Here is a 13,323-nt window from a genome sequence, read left to right as displayed (position 1 = left end):
CAGCAATGGTGTGGCCAGCAGCACCAGGGCAGTGACTGTCCCCCTGTTCTTGGCACTGGTGAGGCTGTACCTTGAATCTTGTGTTCAGTTTTGGGCCGCTCACTACAAGAAGGACATTGAGGTGCTGGAGTGAGTCCAGAGAAGGGCAACAAAGCTGGTGGAGGGTCTGGATAGTAAGTTCTATGAAGCTGAGAGAGGTGGGTGTGTTTAGCCTGGAGAAAAGGAGGCTCAGACAAGACTTTACTGCTCTCTACAACTAACTGAAAAGAGGTTGTATAAAGGTGAGGATCAGTCTCTTCTTCCAGCAGCCCCTTGAGAGGCCCACGGAAGGGGCAGGAGGCAGCCCAGGACACCAGGGTGGGCAGGGAGAATTTGACAGCACACCTTTCACTCCCCACCACTGTATCTTGGCAAGAGCACAGATGCACCTACCAGGTCCAAGCTGATGTAGGGCCAAGGCATAGGCCCAGCTTCCTGGGATGAGGACCCCCTCCTTCACTCTTTTTTTTGTCCCACAAGCAGCCAGAGAGATAACCCTAGCATTGCTGATGCTCTCCAGATATGGCCATGAGAGTGGAAGTCATTCCTCTCTGGCCTCTGGATGCAGGTGATAGTAGGACATGGCTGAGTTGCCACATGCTCTGGCTTGGCATGTCACAGGATGAGCCCATGTGAGAACCTTCCCATAACACACACTGAAAGCTAGCAAGGAAAGGAAAAGGTGTGCTGCCATCAGCATGTAGTGAGGACTACCTAGTTTAAGAGGGATTTAAAAAATTTCAGGGTGGTTTAACTCAGACATTAGTATGCACACTTTGTGCATGCAGCAGCACCTCTCCATCACTGCCAGCATTTTTCTACTAAAACCTCGCCCTCCCTCTCCCAAACGCCGAGGACAAGGCACATGGAACTGCTGTCCCACAGGGATGGGGATTCCTACCTTCAGAGACCCCTGCAGAAAAGCAGGTAGGTTGCAGACCCCATCTGAGGATTGATTGTTCCCCCCTCCTGCTGTAGAGCAGGACCACGGCACAGCCCTGCTTGGGGCTGGCTTATGTTAAAGCCAATGGAGCTTTAAAGCGGATGGGGTGGGGGGGGAAGGAAAGGCATGATTTGGTCAGAAAAGAGCATCCTATGCGACAGAGCTCCAGCACTAACACTTGCTGCATTTGTGGTCCCTGTGGCAGTAAAAAGAGATGGTGGGATTTCCTCAATTTGGGGAACATCCATAGAACAGCTGAGGCCAGGAGCTCATGATGAAAAGAGAGAAGGTGAAACCTGAGGGATGGTGGGAACTGCAGCTGAGGCTCAGGAAGCCAGACAGGGGGTAATGCACCACCTAACAAACCCCAGGAACGGCCTGGGCCTCCCTCCAACACCCTGGTTTCATTCCCCTCCTGCAGCTGGGGGAGCAGCTATGGCTTCTCTCCTCAGTCCCCTCCTTGCTTCTCCACTCATTCCTTCTCCCCACATTCCTGAGCTGTCACAGTGAGATGTGAAGAAGCAGCTGGTTTTGAGCTGTTTCCAATGAGCTCCCTGCCCACAAATGTTAAGCTGAGCAGGCAGGTTGGGCTCCAGCTGTCTGGGGACAAAGGCAGCAGTATAGGAGGACCAGAACGGGCCCTCCACCTAAATTTTTTTTTGACTGCTGAGTATGGGAAGGTTAGACTCTGTCTTGGACTCCTAAGATGTTGCTGTATGTGCTACTGCATCCACCGTAGAGTGCCTGTAAGTCCCAACACAGCTGAACTCACAGGCAAGGTATTTGTTTTCTAGGTACAAACCCACGGAATAAACTTGCAATTGCCACAGGTCATACTCTCCCCTGGAAATGTTTCCTCTCCAAACCAAAAACTTACCCAAGGAACAGATAAGGCTCTATGGCTCTATGCCACACTTGCCAGTAACCTTTCTTTCATGACTTTGTTCAAAGACAGTTTCTTTTTCCTGAGAAGAGCTTAGCAAAAGTATTTTTCTATCGCAGCCTCTTTGAAGCAACACATGTTGTAACACCTCATGCTGGGGCAAGGCAGGGACCAGTCGTGGGCAGCAGCCCCTGGGGTCCCAGTCAGCTCCCCAGCCTCTGCCAGCCCAAAGCACCCACCACACCCCAAGGAATGCTCCTTCCCTCCCTTACCCTCTCCTCCCCTCCATCTCAGTTTTGCTGTCCTGTCCCACATGTGCTGGGGCTCGGCACCACTTCCAGGTCATTGTTCACCTGCAAGCTGGGGAGTGCCTGGAGGACAGGGGCAATTGCTTTGGCAGCTTCCCTGTGCCTGCCACAACATCAGGCACATGAGAGAATGGCAGCTCCTTCCGGGTTCCACTTTCAGCTGGGATGGCAATTCCCAGTGTTTCACCCTTCACAGCCTCCATCTCCTCAGCCAGGCAGGCTGCAGTTAAGCCACATGCCTGGGCTGGCTCTGGAGCAGAACTGCCCATGCAGAACTGAGACACCACAAGCCCCCATGCCGGCTTCCAGTTCCATATTCGTCCCTCACCCACACATCTGCAGAAGGGAACATGGCACCAGGAAGCAGATTGCAGTGGAGAAGGCTGATGATTAAATTCACAACTATTTTCTGTTAGGAAACTCCAACTTTTTCTTCCAACTGCAGCAAGCCTGACTGGGGCTTGCCCCCATGCATTGGGACACACAGGAGAAGCTGGCACGTCTCAGAAGGTGCAGAGCCCCAGCCCTGCTGGCAGGGAAGATCCCAGGACCTGTTCTTTGGTGGTTAGTACCCCAAAGCTGTAAAACCCCCCTCAATTCACAACATTCCATGTGAGCTTCAGCAAAGGAATCACTCCTCCAACAGTCAGTCACAGCACATGCTGGGCTGCACAGTTGGTTGTTTTCTAATACCAAGAAACCACATTAAAAAAAACAAAAGTATATGTTGCAGCCCAAACCAGAACAGTTCCTGTTTCAACCCAACCTGACCAAGTCCTACAGAGGCTGTTCATCCTGAGATAGGCTCTCCCATGAAGAAAGGGGAATCAAAAGCAGGTCAGCCCCAACCTCCCATAGGCATGTTTCCTGGCAGGGGAATGCATGGACAAAATACATTTTAAAAAGAAAAAGGAGAGAGTTAGTTTTTCTCTTCTCCTTAAGCAAAAGAGTTTTTTGCAAGTGTTTTCAACTTTTGGCAACAACCAAAGTTAGATATTTTGGCTGGATACCCTCCACTTGCCACAGCAGTGACACCAGCTCTTTGTCCTGACTTGCTGTGAGCCTGATCTGCCTCTACCAGCTGCCCTGGCCTGGCTGCCCTTGTCCCACCATGGCCCCCATGCATTGCCAGCCAGACATGGTGGCACCATGGAGCAGGTTCTGGAGCCTCCACCCCACTGCTAAGGGCAATCTCTTCCATCAAAGCCCACAGGATGCTTTTCAGAAGCTTGGAAAGCCTGACCGACAGGGTGCTCATCCTCTGCCTTGACCTGTCAGGTTTCCACTGCTCCCAGGCAGACGGATTTTTTCTTAATTGCTGCCTGCATTTCCTCATAATTTCTTTTATTCCCCATTGCTGGGGACACAGAGCTGCTTCCATTTATCTCCAGAAACATTTGATTTCATTTTTCACTTGCTCCCTCCATCCTTGCCACTTCTGTTCATTTGCCTTTTAAGCAGAGCTCTACCCAAACCTGCACTACATTACTTCTCATGACCCAGATGTTTTACTATTATTTCAGTTCTTCTAAAGTTAACATGCTCCTAACCCTGTTAGCTTAGAGCACTTGCTACAAACTCAGGAAAACCAGGACTGGGGCAAATCCAATCCAGAAGGGAGCGAAGAAGAAAGCTTACTTTGGGCAGCAGGATCCATCTCGATCCATCGGGTATAGGCATTGGCAAGAGCTTCCTGATACAGGGCAATGCAGTGAAGATTCTATAGGAAAAGGCCTCTTCTTCTGCCTCTCACACTATAGAAGCTGTCCAAGGTCACAGACAACTGCTTTCCTACCTGGCAGCATCGTCTTGGCAGGCCAGCAGGGTCAGAATAATCACTCCACCCCCTCACTCCACACTTGCAAGAGGAAGCCAGAGCTGTCATTAATGCAAGACTCTGGAGGACAGCCTGCACACTGTTCAAATGTCCTATTGCAGTGCCAACTGAGCTGGCAATGCCCAAATGGGAAGAAATGGAGAAAACAGTCTCATGAGAGAGCCTTCTACCACCAAGCCAGCTGATCATGAGTAACGGTCCAGCTTCTGCTGATTGGTTTTGGTCACATTGGTTTGTATTTCAGAGATCCTATTGAAGAGGAGTGAATGATATCTAAGTTTTACTAGTAAATGAATGTATAGGGACAGACACACGTCTGTCTCAATATTCATTGTATTTCAGAGGGCAGAGGTAGACTTAACTATCTTTCCTCTGCTTGCAATTGCTGCCTTGTCCAGAGTTGGAACTATCTGACCATGTTAAATTGTCTAATTCAGGAGTAATTCCCATAAATTCCTGATCTTAGACAATATTCCCTAGAAAATAGTTGTGTAAACCAAATGCAAAATGTAACAAGACATTTCCTTGTGATCAGCCCAGGGACATTAATTGTGTCTTTAGTCTGCAGTAGTAGAACATGCATATCTGAAGGTCCAGCTCTGCTGTTCAATCACACAAAAGATACTTTGCAGCTGTATAAGATAGAATTTCTTTGGGTTTATTGCTCTTTTAAGTCTCATTAAGGTATCGAATTTTGTGTAATAACACTGTATATATTTCAAATAGCTTGTTTCAAACTTCTGGGGTATTTTTTTCAAGTGACTGATCCAGCATTTAAAATAATAACAATAACATTATAAAAAAAGAGGCAGAGGACTCAGAGATTAGTCCTGTGTATTCTGTAAAGGCACCTGTCTTAAAATACAGATTAAGATAATGCTCCTGCAGAAGGAAGAAAAGTAGGAGAACAAGCAGACTGGCCTGAGCGGTCACTAGACATCAGAAAAACCACCTAGGAAAAAGTGATTACAAGTTCTTTAGTCACAAAAATATATAATTCATAAAGCATCTACTTTTCTAGAGGAGGAATTATGACTGAAAACCAGAACTTCTAATGTCAAATAGCTGACCAAATTTTATTAGAGCCTTTACCAAGCTTTTTTCAGGAAAGCAAATATATATTTTTAAATTTCTGTTAACACAAGAACCCATGCATTGGCTTTCAGATTAATTCAATTAAAAAGCCAGGGAGACAGAAGACCCAAATCAAATGAAAATCATATTTCCTTAGTTTCAATGCTCACCAAACTTGGGTTTTTTATACATTAATTTGATTTAATTCACACAATTAGAAAACACAGTTTTAGAAAAGATTTCATATTCTGCAACCTTTTTAATTTTAAAAAGGTTTTTTTTCAATCACCTTGAATTCAATCGTCTTGATGGCTACGGTGATCACCCCGAAGGTTTAGAGATTTACAGGGCACCTAAAAAAGACTGATTTCCAAAGGATGATAACTCTTTCTTCTTCCTTCCTTCTCTATTATTGTAAAAAGGGGTATACATCCTCAGGTCATTGTAGGAAATAGGGACAAAATAGGTATTTGGTATGAAAGGTTCCTCCCATCTGGCACAAAAACTGTGGAAGTAACCTGATTTTGTTTCTTTAAAATGAAGACTAATGGTTTTCCTTTCATTTTGAGATACAGGAATTTGAAGCAGCAAACCCAGCAGCAAACAAAATAGCAAACAGATGAACCATCAGATGAAGAATATTATAGTCTGTCCTCCTTAATGTTCCAGTTCACTCATCTCTCTCTCCTTTACAGATACTGAGTATGACAGGTGATCCTTACAGGGTTGATCTGGCAAATCTGACTGGAAAATTCAGACTACTATGCCTTGGTGGAGGCTCTAAAATTAAGACTTTTGAGAGAGCTGCACACGCAGTGAAATGTCTCATTAAAATTAAATGAGAAAATTATTAGAAACCTGTGCCTCATCAAACATGTTAATGCTGGTAAGTATATATATATATGTTAGGCTTTATGTATCTGATAGATACAGAGCTTCTCAAAACAGCAATGGCATACATTGATCATAATAGACATGACCATATTCATAATGCCTGTACTTCACAGGAAGCAGCCACATGTCTAATTGCTGTCATGGATTTATAGAAAATCAAGATCATACAAGATGCTGAAAACATGTTCCTTGCAGCCTTATGCATTTTATTACTTACATTTACTATGTAGCTATGCCTTTGCTGACAGATCTCCACGTGCAAACCACTGTCAAGCTGTTTGTATGACCTCAAGATTTTTTGCCCTGTGCGGTGGTGCACACACCACTCCCCCAGCCCTGGCCACACTACAATCCCCGAAACACTCCCTAGGCCCCCGCCTTGAGGAGGTGCACCTGGAGCTTATCAGGAACACTGCTCCCAGGAACTAGTACTGTCTAATGACCACCTGGACTGTAACAAACAGCCGTGGAAACTTGTTTTTCTTGTCTGAACAACAACCCAAGTGGGATAATACTTTCATTATCAAATTTTCAAAGAAAGTTTCTGACCTGAATTGTGGCCCAGATGGAAGATTACTATGACTAAAGCCACTTCTCTTGTGATCCTAAAAACAGCAGCCCAAAGTGAGACCCTCTGAGCTCTCCCAGACCACAGCAGCTGTGACCAGTGACCTCCCTCTGCCTGGGACAGCTCTCAGAGCCAGTGAACTCTTGAGTTTGCTCTGTGCAGAGGATCACTGAACCATCACGATGGATCCTGGGCTCATACCCCAGCTCCCCGAGGTTCAACCCTGTGCCTGTTGAGAAGATGCAAAGGCATCTGAAATTATTACTTCACTGAACTCAAGGGTAATTTTTCACAGGTACCTTGTACAGATTCTGTCTGTGCATGCAAGTGTGAATATGCTGTAGCAAATTACTAGGAATGTTGCTCACCTAGATTCTTAAGTACTTTAGATTTGAAAGTAAGTTAGGCCTGTAGGTGAGTTACTGTTGTGCTATAGCAAATTCTATATGAATCCTTCGTTAAGTTGTTGATCCTAAGTTACAGATTAAGTGCTGTTAAATTTAAGTGCTGTTAAGGTTAATGGCTGTTGAGCTTTCAGGAACTAACTGTTGGTAAAGGTCAGGCTCAGTTTAGCATGAGGGTCTACTCTAAAACTTGTGACTCAACAGGAGGGTCTTCTGTATTCTTCTTTACCCTTACCCATTCCTATCCTTTTCCTGTCCAACCTCCTCTACTAAACTTTAAAATTTTTAAAGACTTTAAACTCCTGTTGCACATTATAACACTCACAGTGTTAATAACTTTAAAAAGTTTTGAACACAATTATATACCTATAATAGTGTTAAAAAACAACTAAATGTCTCTTGAAAATTACAGAGGCTCATTTTCTTCCTGTAAGATAATATTTTATAAAGTTGAGATTGTCACACCAGTTTTGTGAGAAAAAAAAATTAAATAAAAAGATACCTATTTGTCTGCATCCACATTTAACTCATATGCTCTCATTTAACCTCTATGTCTCAATAAAATGGTGTAATTAATTGGCTGAACACATTTAGTGCCATTGTGGATTCTTTTGTGGATTATACTGTCATTGAGGAATTGAGATACAAGTCAGTGGTGAAAAGGATTAGCCTGTCAGCTTCAAAGTTCTTAAAGGCAGTGTTTGTTCATGCATAAATGGTAGATGTAAATGACTAGTGAAGAGTTAATGCATGATTAGTAATTCTTATCAACATGCTACAGGCATGAACTGTATGCCTCATGAATAACTACGCCACAACTATATCTATACAAATTGATAAAGAATATAGCTTGACCTTGAAAAGAATCAGGAAGACAGTTATTATTGAGATGTCATTCAGTAACACCTTCTATACTTTCTGCCACATAAACACTTTCTAAAGGCACTTATTGCATGCAAAGTGCTATACAAAATTAAGTACCTGTCTTTATTTCCTCTACTTACATAATAAAAAGAAGAGACAGGTGCCTTGTTGGACACATGGCAATTCCATCTGATAAGAGTTTTAAGCACGATTCAGTATTTCTCCTGGCTGACTATTTTGGAAAGGTATCTAGATGTTCCTGAGGACAAAAGCGAGGACAGCATGCAATATCACATTCAGATTTCCTTTTTGCCCACCATAGCATATGTATTCTACCTAAATCACACTGCTGATGTGCTTTACTGTAGTAGTTGCTCTTTACTTAAATTCTTCTTGATTTGCACTCAGTCTGAACAGCTGTCAGCTACCTGCTAGACATATGGTGCCAAAGGCCCGTAGGGCAAATTTCTTACAACCCACAAGATGCTCAGTTGCAGTCTTTGGAACACTTTTAGCACGCTGGCATGGTGTTATAATGAATTGCACCTATCCCAGGCTCCAATTCCAAACTGGACATGAGCCCCAAAACTGCTACCTAAAGAAAACAGATTCTTTCTACCTTTAAGAGACCTATTTCAGCAGAATCTCACTCTAAGGGCTTAGTTTGATTCTTAGTCTAAAAAATTGATATTCTCTATATTTGTGCTGACTGAACTTTAGAATCTGTCCCCTCATCCAGATTTAGCAATTCAGAAAAGGGACACTACCATAGTAATTGAGGGAATGTCTGGGTTTTCACACCAGTGTGAAGGATACATGCATGTTAAAGGATCTGCCTTAGGAGATCCTAAAAGGCACTCTTAAATTTACCGTGGAATTAAAGCTCTGCTATTTTCTTTCAGAAAATGAGGAGAACTAGCAATGCCTGCCTGCTGATTGTTTGGGTAAGGAGTGAAATGAGGACTGTGAAATGTAGTAGAACCATTACCTGTACAGCAGTGGAAGTCCTGGAGAATGAATGAACTCAAAAAGAAGGACAGGTGCCTGAGGCACCAACGTAGGTATGTGACACACTATTTAAGGAGATATTTTTTGAGAATAGGAATGTTGGACAAAATCAGGCGTTGGAACAATAACTGTTATATGAACCCTCTTAGCTGAGCATACTTCTCAGAGGCTTGAATACAATTAAGCACAGAAGAAAGGCCATGTCCTTCTGGTTTGAAAAACACACTTCAGAGTAATAATAATTATATACTTGGTGCCTAGTTATTACACTTCATGGTTTCTCAGAAATTATCATAGCAACTAATAATTTCCAAAGTAGAAACTTCCAAAAATATGCTACCCAGAAATCCCTGTAGAAATATCCCATTCATCCAAAAAGGACAGTTTGTTGTGGAAACAAGTATTTTACACATTATGCCTGAAATGTACAGGGTAAATTACATACCTTACATCAATATTAAAAGTCTAGCACTTCAAGAAACTTCAAGAAACTGTGCTGAACTGCTTATTTTTTTTATTTAAATGTCTAACTGTAAACAGAGATGCAAGAGGTTTTAGTATGGGTGGTCATTTGATATTAAAGAACATAGTGACCTCTTAATGCATCCTTAACATAATTTTCTCTCATCTAAGACATTATCCTTCCTGTCTTGAGGTAAGAGAGACTTATACATGCTAGTGGATCTGACATCAGTGTTGCTGAAGAGAACTATTTTTTATGCTAGAAAAAATACATTCTTATTTCCAGATTGCATCTGATTACTGTTACATTTTTGCCTTTGCATAGGTTCACTGTTATATCAACTCAGGCCAGTCAGCAGAGCCATTCCCTTTAGTGTAATTATTCACATCCTTAAGTGTGTGTTGAAATGATTTTTTTGATTAATGATCTGTATTTTATGTTAGCACTTATCTTGAACATAGCAGTTAAAATCATAGATCCTGCAGTGACTCTAAATGCCAGACTAAATGAAAATACCCAGTTCTGAGCACCTAAAAGATTAGGACTGCGGTTTGTCTGCCCAGACAGATGTATTTTGTCAAAGTACCATCCAGTTTTTCTGTATGCAGAATGAATTCAGTAGTGTTCATACAAAGACCATGCAGTCATTAAATATTTGATGAAGATTATCAAATGACTTCATAAAAGCAGCCATGCTACTTCAGACCACTGGGCCCCATAAAACAACATTTTGTCTGCACTGATGGCCACAGGCAGGTGCCTAGGGAAGAGTATGGACAGGACAAGCAGATGTTACTTTTTACCCAAATATCTTTCTAAATTCCAACTGTTTTCAACTCAGGGGATTTCTTAATACCATTGTGAAAGTACATAGACCTTAGTATATTAGAACAAGGGGCACTGCTGCCCTGCCACTCCAAGATTAGGGATAGAATACGGGGAAGCTTGGGTGCAGAGAGGAACTGTCAGACTGCAGAGAAAGTCTGAGACTGGCTGTTGCAACTGTCCAGTCTAGCATTATGGCTCTGCTCCAAGAAATAAATTCCCACAGGGCAGAAAAACTGGGTAGATAATAGCCAGAAATCCCATGGGATTCCCCAATGTCTTTATGACATTGTTTTCTTCTGATTAGCAGTACATGTCCAGAAGTACTTGCCCCAGTTTTTCAATTTTTTCCCTATTTTTCTTGTTTCATAACCTAAACTCAACTCAGATTCACAAATAGAAGTGATTTTCAATCCTTATTCTGATCCTACCCTCCTTCTCCTGTGGTCTGCCCAGTAAGTTTGTGAAGAAAGATCTTAGGTTAGCATGCCAACATCTGGATCCAAACATGCAGACTTCCAGTGAGACAGACCAGACAGTAACTATTCTGCTTTCCAGTGACTAGGAGAATGAAACTCTGAATCTGCCCTGAGCACATCTCAGAGAGGAGCCTCTAGAAGCTGTTTTCCATCTCATTAGAGTCCCTTGCTGCTGGATGTGCAGCTGACCAGCAAAAGGCCACAGAATCTGCTGAGACCACACTTACGAAGGACCTGGTCAATCTCTTCATGACTGGCATGTGAACCAAAAGCTGAGACCAAGTCATGGGATCATATACCAACATAATGAACCAGTAAAGATGTCAGCAAACTGGACAGTGACTTTAGGGACAGCCACTGTAGTCGCTATATATAGCTGGTAGCAGCAAGGATAGCAGAAGTGTATCTCTAATGGGTTTTACAACATTTATAACATTAACGTTCACCAGTATCCAGGGAGGCCTCTTTTCTGATGGCTCATCTCATCTAGCTCCTTACGGCCAGTGAGAATCTGGAGGGTCTTAATTACTGACATTATTTACTGGTTACTTAATGGCCTAGATACTGAGGGTGATGTTTTCTGATGGAAAGGTGATAGTATAAATAAAATACATCTGAGGCAGATAGTCTCAAAATCACACAAGGAATAAATACTATCAGTGCTGCAGTTGCACTCCTCAGCTATGAAACTCAGGAAAAATAGATTACAAGAGACATTTTGCTGCCATTCAGCCTCCTTTTGAATGTTTTGCCATGCTGCAGTGGTATGCTACAGTATGGTGTGATGCAAACACAGCATCTTGCTGTCCAGAGCAGTTTCATGCCTTTCCATCTATAGATCTCAGGCACATACCCCAAGCTGTCTGACCTCAGATTGCTTGGACCTTGTCTACCACACAAGCTGTCCTTGCTTTACTCTCTGCTTCAGTCACTATGATCTCACTATATTCCTCTCTCTATTCCTATTATGGAGTTTCCAGTCCAGCCTCTCAGCACCCGCTCTAATCTAATCTTAATGACTACTGTCAGCCTATCCAATCCCACTCTCTGAGTCTTGCTTGAGGGCCTGAACACTAATGCAGAGCATGTGGGAGATATCAGGGCTCTCTCACCCATTGCCAGCATGGGGGACTCAGTTCCAAACTGCCTAGCTGGGCTCATCAGTGAAGCCTCGACTGGAATTAAGGACCTCTAGATAAAACAGTTTTAGACAACAGGCATAAAGGAGATGAGTTACACTGCTTAAGTTAGATGTTTAGGCTGGCAGTCACAAACTAGGAAGGTTGAATGGTGATTGAACAGCACTGGGCATTAGAAACACTGCCTAGGGGAGAGGGAACAAACTGTGGTGTTATATTGAGGTAGGAGCTGATGGTAAGGAGGTTGAATTAGCACTAATAAGGTTCGAACTAGACCACATTTCCTTGTTTGCTTATGCTGAGATAGACAACACAGCCCAACCTTACTAAAGTCGAATGATTTCACTCCTGCGTTATTCACTTACAGTGCAGGCCAGTGCGCTGTCAGCGAATGGTTGTCTCGGTGTGTTTTGACAAGCCCATATTGTATGCTTCTTAGCACCTCATCTTTTAGGTGTACACAATTTGATGAAACAAATATGGTATGCCCTTTGCCTTTCTAGAATTTCACATTCCTCTTTTGCTCTCTTGGCATGATAGTTGAATAGAATTGAACCAGCATCAGGTTCACAGTTCCAGCAGTGTCTTCTTTCCTGTCTTTAAATATGTGGCTAACTTCACAAATACTATTAATCAGATTAATAGCAATTCTCTGAATTTTCAGATCAGTAGCTAGGTTAGTCACTCCAAAAATGAAGTGACTTCCTTTTTTTATGGTCTTATTAAAATTACTTCAAGTACTGTACCCTTTGCATAAAATGGATATAAGGGTACTTATATCCAGTAACAATAACTCTGCTGTTTATTTTATTAAATATATCAAAATTAACTGAACAGTTCCCTTTAATAAGTACCTTGGCTTGGAGCTTTGCAGAGATATAGATCACAGCAAAACATAGAAATCTTGAGATGATCACTGTGATTTGCTAAGAATGAAAAAGATGTAACTGATATTACTCTATGCAACACGTTATCATTATCTCTGAAATGCTCCAGTGAATTTTTTCAACAAACCAAACAAAAAAAGAGACCTGATGACTTGTTCAAAAGCATGGACAGCCCTTCCTCAGCCACAGTTAATAAAAAAAATCCCTTTTAGTACATGTATTTTTGTACATGTGAACCAGGACTTCGTGATCTAGTTATGGAATATTTTTGTCAGTATAGATTAAAGGATTTTTAAATTGTTTTTCTTGTCTTTCAAAACAACTTTGTTGCCAGTCAGCTATTTACAGTACAAGTTCAGAGCAAGAGTTTTGTTATTAAAGTGGTGGGAAATAAACAAATGCAAACATTAAAGTGTAAAGAAATGTAACCAAAACCTTTTATTAGCTTAGCCAGAAAAAAGGTCACATAAAAAAATCTTAATTTAAAAAATGTATTTTTTCTGTAAAACTAGACACTGATGTTTACTGATGATTCAGTCCAAATACGAGTTGCATGTGCAATTTGATTGACAAAACACCTCGCCCACACCTCGGCCTGCTCTGACCACAAGTCAATTGTGTGGAAGGAGATCCAGCCATCCAAAGCAGCCCCAACTCTGTCCACCCAGGCATCTCCCATCCAGATCTGCTGGGAAACAGTGCTGCTGG

General features: G+C 42.4%; 1 long non-coding RNA gene across 1 annotated transcript in view; it reads left to right on the top strand.

Annotated features, from left to right (window-relative positions):
* The first annotated feature begins 93 nt into the window (after positions 1-93).
* LOC121675019 overlaps positions 94-13,323 on the top strand; it is a 33,380-nt gene continuing 20,150 nt past the window's right edge. The window contains exons 1-3 of the long non-coding RNA XR_006019935.1: positions 94-966; positions 5,780-5,970; positions 8,717-8,875. This is a non-coding gene — a long non-coding RNA (uncharacterized LOC121675019). The remainder of the gene's footprint in view (positions 967-5,779; positions 5,971-8,716; positions 8,876-13,323) is intronic.

Source organism: Corvus kubaryi, unplaced genomic scaffold, assembly GCF_017639235.1.
Source record: "Corvus kubaryi isolate FWS band 111438036 unplaced genomic scaffold, C.kubaryi_AGA036_p1.0 71, whole genome shotgun sequence".
Taxonomy (NCBI): domain Eukaryota; kingdom Metazoa; phylum Chordata; class Aves; order Passeriformes; family Corvidae; genus Corvus; species Corvus kubaryi.
This window is presented reverse-complemented; position numbering and strand designations above follow the sequence as displayed.